This window comes from Dermochelys coriacea, chromosome 6, assembly GCF_009764565.3.
Source record: "Dermochelys coriacea isolate rDerCor1 chromosome 6, rDerCor1.pri.v4, whole genome shotgun sequence".
In the NCBI taxonomy this organism is placed as follows: Eukaryota; Metazoa; Chordata; order Testudines; family Dermochelyidae; genus Dermochelys; species Dermochelys coriacea.
The window spans coordinates 20582258-20588528 of record NC_050073.1 but is presented as its reverse complement, the minus strand read 5'-3'; positions in this window follow the sequence as shown (position 1 = coordinate 20588528).

Here is a 6271-nt window from a genome sequence, read left to right as displayed (position 1 = left end):
ACCTGACACCCACACCTTCTGTTAAACCACTTGCTGTACCAGTGGTGGGGCTGCAGGTTGCTCACCACTGTGTTATAGACTTCTCCTCACTGGGAAAGTCTGGGGAAGGAGTCATTAGCAGCTACCCCACAGCCAGCGTTTCTACACCACTGTCTACAGTGACTGTTTCTGGAAGAGGCTGGGACTGAAGTTATCACGAGCTCTGCACAACCAGCACTTCTACGCCATTTCCAAGAGTTTCAGAGTAGCAGCCGTGTTAGTCTGTATTCGCAAAAAGAAAAGGAGTACTTGTGGCACCTTAGAGACTAACAAATTTATTAGAGCATAAGCTTTCGTGAGCTATGAAGTGAGCTGTAGCTCACGAAAGCTTATGCTCTAATAAATTTGTTAGTCTCTAAGGTGCCACAAGTACTCCTTTTCTATTTCCAAGAGTGACTCTAAGGCATGGTCTACACTACACAGTTAGGTCTACACTAAAATTTTGCTCCCGCCAATGTAATTGCCCCGTTATACCAACTTAATAACTTCACCTCCACGGGAGGCATAGACTCATGGTCAATGCAGTTAGATGGACGCAGTGGCAGTGTAGACAGTGGGTTGCTTACGTCGGCTGTTACTGGCTTTCAGAAGCCATCTCACAATGCCCCACGCTGACAGTACAATCGATACAAGTGCTCCTGGTGAGGATGTGCGCCGCTGACACAAGTGTCAAAGTGTAGCAATGCACAAAAGACGTAATTACTGCAGTGGCTGTACTAAGTTACTGCAGCGGCTCGACTTAATTTTGCAGTGTAGACTTGGCCTAACTAGAAGCCTGCTTGGAACAATTACATCAGTGGTTCTCAAACTATTGTACTGGTGACCCCTTTCACACAGAAAGCCTCTGAGTGCAACCCCCCCTTATAAATTAAAGACACTTTTTTATATATTTAACACCATTATAAATGCTGGAGGCACAGCGGGGTTTGGGGTGGAGGCTGACAGCTCACAACCCCCCATGTAATAACCTCACGACCCCAATCCCCAGTTTGAGAACCCCTGAATTACATGCAAGATCCTTGGCAGCTGCTCCATCCATTTTGCAATAAAGGGATGGAGAGCTGCTTTGGCAGGGCAGATGGCAATTCCCTTTGCATAGCAGAATACACAGGTGGTGTAAAGCCAGCATAGCAAGCTGGCCATTGGGGGCTTCTGCAGGAGTGCTAGTTAAATAGCTCGGAGGCTTCAGTCCCCAGTTACCCGCCAGGATCTGGGAGAGCAGTGAGGCACGTATGTCCCCATCCTTAGGAGCACAGCGGAGAATCAGGCTCCAGAGCTGTAATAAAATATAATATTCTTGTATTACGATTTGGTCCCATTAACACAGACAAGGTCAAATCCTGCTGTAAAACTCTCCGCTTGCAATTGTGTCATAACCCAATTGCCCACAGGAGCCATTTGGCTGTGCGGAAAGTTTCTAAATGACTGAGATGCAGCAGGGCTGAGTGTGACTCCTGGTGGGGCTGGAGGCTGTGGGGTCTCCGCAGCCAGTGCTCCTACATCATTCCTTGCTCAGTATTGTGTGTGGGAGCTTATTCCTCAAGATATTATTTTCCAGGAGAAGTGTGCTCACAATTTATTTTTCATTTAAAATCCACTTCTCAGATGTGATACTGTGAGAATCAGAACATCAGAGCCTCCCCATCTTGCCCTTACCACCTACTCCCCTCACTCACACTCACACGCTCCCTCTCTTTCTCTCTCCCTGCCTAAATTATCAAGACTGTGGCCAGTGAGCTACATCCTTCCAGCAGAATAAATCCATCCAAACAAAGTTCACAAGCAACTGGGCATGTCACAAAAATCAGTGAACTGGTAGTACATCAGACTCATGGGTTTATCTTGAGAGAGGGAGTTTTCTTTCTCTGTCAACTTTGCTCTGTATATCATGCCTAGTGTAGTCTTCTTCTGTGCAGCATTTAAGAGAATAGCCCAGAGCAAACAGGACTGCTTAATTATTAACTCTGGACCATAATAACCACTGTAGTCAGGAAATCCGTGGAGAGCAAGTCATCACCTGGGATGCGGAAAATGGTTTCACAGACGGTAAATGTCAAAGCTGTGTCTTAGTTGTGCAGGAATGCTGACAGTAAGGTGTTTAACAAATGTTTAGATATATAATGTTAAGGCCAGGGGAACAACACGTCAAGCTTTTAAGCCAGTTCTTTGTCATATTCAGAAACAGGCTCACGCCACAAAATTCAGAGCCAGATCTGGTTTTTGAATTCCCCCAGGATTTAATGTATTCAGAATAAGGAATGAAGAAGTGGGAAGGGGGACAAGTGGGGGAGTGGGTTTGGTTTATGCTTGTCTCTAGTTATTTGCTACAAAAAATTCAGAATGAGTACAGCCTTTTTTGAGAGAGGATGGGGGAGAAACAAAGAAACATTGGGTCAATAAATAGCAAGATGTAGTGGCCTGTGTTGTGACATATAAAATTGCACAGTCTGGAGGCAGGAGGTATTTGTTAAAGAAAACTACAAATTATCAATACAAATAAACAGACTTCCCCATACCTTTGGTTCCAGCTTTGTCTCCTTGCTTTAACAGGGACCACACCTTTCTGGAACACTGCACAGCACACAGAGATATCTAATGGTTCAAAGATGCAGTTGCTAGGGGTTAAAATGGTGATGGAATATTAGCCTCTAACCAGCTACTGCCCCTGGACCCAGTATGTTACAGCCCCAGAACAAAATTATTCAGGAGCTTTGTCTCCCCCTCTTGGTAGTTTACTGAATGGCTTCTAATCTGCTGGGCTGGCCCATTTGACGGTAGATTCTGTGTCTCTGCCTCCAAAGCTATTTTATAGCATCTTTATTGCAGGGACTCTTGGTGAATCATAACAGATACCGTTGCACCTTCTACAGGAATAGCTGGCTGTGGGAAGGGGTGTTGTGCAGAGGCCTAGTTAACAAAACTCCAAATCAGGTTGTTAGATAAAATTGTTATTAACGTTGGAGGCAAATCGAATGATACAAACCGGATTGTTGAAAAGGACCATGATGAAGGGTCTGCAAAGCTCCAGGGAAAGTCACAGGTTGGCATAATAACAACATGAAAGATTAGCAAAATGGGAGGAAATAAATGCTGATGGTTAAATTACCATAATGATTGGTTAATTTTAATGGGAGGTGGTTGCTTCCTCTTGTTGACTGAGGAATAATTAAACTCTTGGACTTGAAGGAGCAAGCTTCACTGTCAAGCCGCTGCCACTCCACTGTCTCCTGGGATCCACCATGGCACCGTTGAGCCGTCATCATCCTGATCCTGAAAGACATCCTGACTAGAGAGAGGGACCCCAATGACATTGCCACTTCCACCATCTTCAGCTAAATCCTGAACAAAAGGGGAGAGAGGAGAACAGCAAAGAGAGATTTCAGAGTAGCAGCCGTGTTAGTCTGTATTCACAAAAAGAAAAGGAGTATTTGTGGCACCTTAGAGACTAACAAATTTATTTGTTAGTCTCTAAGGTGCCACAAGTACTCCTTTTCTTTTTTTAGCAAAGAGAGAAAATGTCTCTGGTGAGACTTGGCTTCCTGCCGTCACTCCTTCCCCCAGATGTCATTTTCCTTCCTCACCTTATTTCTCCTCTTTCCTGTCTCTCTCCGTTTGTCTCCTGTCTAATAAGAGTGTGGCTTAGCCGTCCAAGACAGCTCCACCTTTTGCAACACTGCTGTGAACCAATGACCAGACAGGTAGCTAAAAACACCACCTTCAACAGTCCCAACACTCGTATGAGTTAGCCAGGTCTAGGAGTGGCTGACCAGAGTGTGCTGGGCCTGTGTTTTGCCCCAACTGGGAAGCTGCAAGGTAACGTCAGCACCCAAGACAGAAGTTGCCTTTTCTCTTCTCTTTTGTGTTTGTCTTGCACGAAAGAAAACAGGATCAGACAGCAACAAGTATACCACGCGCAGATTGAGACCATCTAAACTAACTTTTTCTCTTTCCCCCCAAAAAAGGAGAGTGAATTCTGTTTTTAATACCATCGGAAAGTGTCAGACAAGACTTTCCCCTATATAGAGAGACAAGGTGGGTGAGGTAATATCTTTATTGGACCAACTTCTGTTGGTGAGAGAGATAGATAAAGGGAAAGGGAACAAAGAATATTGTTACAATGAAAGCCTGTTTTAACACTTAATATTTTAAATGGTTAAACTGTTTTTCTCTCTTTTTCTGTGTCTTTAATAAAATGTTAAAATGATTTGAATGGTGATTGTTACAATGGGAGTAAACCAGTGATAACTAGAGCTGGAAAAATTAGCTTCAGCAAATAAATTTTCCACAAAAATGCATTTGGGGCGGGGGGCATCAAAACTATTTGTGAATTAAAGTCAAATTCAATGACTAGCTGCTGCCAAAAAAAAATTTTTTCTGTAAAAAGTCCAGTTGGTTTCAAACGGTTCAGAATGTAACATTTCAAGTTTTCATTTTGTAATGATGTTTAATTTCAAAATTTAACAAAATTATTTTTTTTACAAAGGGTGAAAAACACCTAAAATGTAATCAAAACAACACCCCATCCCATCCCGCCTCCCAAATCTCATTTCATTCCAATGTTGCATTTCAGGTGGTTTTCAGTCTTTAATGATTTTTTTTTGCTTGTTTGTTTCATTTGGGTGAGAAAAACAAACAAAAAAAATCAGTTTCAGTTCAAATTCTTTTTTCATATTTTTCTGTCCAGTCCCTGAACTTAAAAATCAATTGTTCACTCAGTTCTAGTGATAACTTGACAGAGATGCCACATTTAACTATTTAATGTTGTTACAGTGAACAAGGTTTTCATTTAACATCTCAACCCTGGCTGGGCATGACATGCCCTCGTATTAACACAACTTCCTCTTATCCCTTCCCCACCAAACAATTCCATTATTACAAAAGGATGTGCTACAGCAGGGCGCTATCCCCTCTCTCTACTGACACCTGCGCTATAAAGAGGTAAACTTCAGAATTAAGTGTAAAATTGCCAAATGTGCTTCAGGAAAGGCTGTGCAACGCCACACACACACGGAGAGATGTGAACCAGCTGCAGAGCATGAGACAGAGAGTACAGCCAAGATAGATTAATACATTACTGCAGGTGCTGTAATAAGTTACCCTAAAACCTACCTGTGTCATCACTGAAATATTACATGAGACCAGATTTGGAAAAAAAATGGAGTTCTGGAAAACTCCACCTGACTGCAGCTCTCTGATGAAAGGGATGCTGACTCCAACAGGAGACGGGCACAATAAAATCAGCTGCCAGACACGCTATGTGACTGACACATAAATCTTCCACTTGCTCTAAAACTCCTGGAGAATGCTAAGGAGATCTGAGGTAAGGCTCAGAAAGCAATCTGAGCTGCATACAAGGGCCAGGGAGTGAGTCAAATGGAAAAAAAGAAAAGCCCAGTTATTGATGGTGCAGTAGCACTGCATCTATACAGTGCATTTCATACCAAGCATGATGAAGGGGAAGGAAGCTCTGAAGAAGTAATGAATAAGTGCAACGATCATTATACCCTGGCAAAAAATGTTAGCAATTAAAGACGTATTTTCTGCATAAGGAGCAAAATGGGGAGAAGAAAGCAGAGGAGACTTTAAGATAAAGAACCAGAGCCTGATTCTCCATAACACTAAAGCCCCTCTGTGCCACTCTGGCAGCTTAAAGGGGTCTTAAAAGTTGCAGAATTGGCCCTCTGAGAATACCCCTGCGCTAAGGGCCTCTCCTTGGGCTTGCATATGGGCTCAATTCTGGTCCGGCTCCCAGGCCCTGGTGCAAGGGGTGGATTGGGGGTGTGGCCAGAATACACTGCACTTAGTGCTAGTCTCTCCTTCCCAAAGGCCTATGGGATGCAACACAAAGTTTAACTTGATACAGGGAAACAGGCAGGCCCCTGCACAGTCCCAGAATATGAGGAGCACAAGGCAGCTTAAAAATTCCTTTGCCCCTGTTCTTCTCTACTCCAGACACAGGGATTCAGGAAAGGAGAATCAGACCCACAGTATTTGAATCTGGAATGTTAGAAGACTGTCTTGGTATAGGCCAACTAGCTTTAGGGCACAGCAATGAAAGGCTACTTAAGGGGTGGACCTGACGTTTGAAAAGGCAATATTCATAAACCAAGAACCAGAGCAAACAGATGTATAGACAAACATAGCATGTGACTGAAACATTCTGGCTATAGACCTACCTCTTAGCACAACACAAACGACTGCATGCTTTTCTCCCCATCCCCCCACCCCATGA